The sequence below is a fragment of the Dermacentor albipictus genome, chromosome 10, assembly GCF_038994185.2.
Source record: "Dermacentor albipictus isolate Rhodes 1998 colony chromosome 10, USDA_Dalb.pri_finalv2, whole genome shotgun sequence".
NCBI lineage: Eukaryota > Metazoa > Arthropoda > Arachnida > Ixodida > Ixodidae > Dermacentor > Dermacentor albipictus.
The window spans coordinates 96,877,219-96,878,243 of NC_091830.1; the positions used below are offsets into that span (position 1 = coordinate 96,877,219).

Consider the following 1,025-nt stretch of genomic DNA (forward strand, 5'->3'; position numbering starts at 1 on the left):
GTCGGTGATCCTGTTTCCGCGACCAAAAGTGGCCGCTGTCACTGCCCCGGAAGAGGCCATGACCCTACGATCCGAACAGCTCGGCTGCCGGATGCAGAATGCAGCGATGCTAACCACTATACCACCGACGCGTGTTTCCAGGTGCTTAAACCAGTCCTACTTCAGTTGTTAATTGCAACCAGAGAGCCGAGACTGCTACAATGTAACGACGCCCAGCGCACGGAGTGCTCTTAATAGTCAGATGTAGTGATTTCGCAGTATAGTAAAATAGGTGTGTTTTTCTTCATTTTCATGGAAGAATGTTCCGCACAGCAGGAATAAAAGAAAAGGCCGATTTCGCACTTTTCCACTGATTATCTATAGAGATGCGGGGAGCCGGCATATGGGTAGGTGCAAAAATTGCTTGCGTCGGCCGGGAATCGAACCCGGGTGAACTGCTTGGAAGGCAGCTATGCTAACCACTACACCACCGACACTTTTTTTTCGCTGAATGGCACATCACGTGCAAAGAACAACGGAAGAACCAAACTCATTCACAGAAAAAATGGCACTGAGTAATGTTTAGAAATGTCAAACACTGTTTGGCATGCGATGATTATAATGAAATGAGGTCATTCAGAACGGGTAGCCATTCCGGCTGATCTTCGCCTGCACAATATACATCCCTGGTGTGAGCTATTCTTGCTATAAAGTATTCTCTGGGTGGGCGTGCGTTTGCATTCGCATGCGTCCCGCCATACGTGTCTTCCAAATTGCGTGCATACCCAACAACATAAACATATCATACGGTATGTCACTTTCACATTGAATCGGTAGGAAACGAATATCGTATGGTGTTATAGGGAGGTCTTTCTTTAATGTTCGCTGAAGGATATCCCAGTAGAATACGGCATCCCAACAGTCCAAAAAAATGTGATCATACTTTACGGCTTGCGGCACAAGGTGCAATTAGTGCTCCACGGAGCAAATAGGCCCTTTTTTTCTAGCCATGGCTTCACGGGCAACGTACCAGTGTGTAGTTGAAA

At 46.9% G+C, this 1,025-nt stretch overlaps 1 non-coding gene across 1 annotated transcript; it reads right to left on the reverse strand.

Moving 5' to 3' along the window:
• Positions 1–404: 404 nt before the first annotated feature.
• Positions 405–476, reverse strand: TRNAG-UCC (transfer RNA glutamic acid (anticodon UUC)). Its single transcript has one exon. It is a non-coding gene; the product is annotated as a tRNA-Gly (tRNA).
• Between the last annotated feature and the right edge of the window lie 549 nt (positions 477–1,025).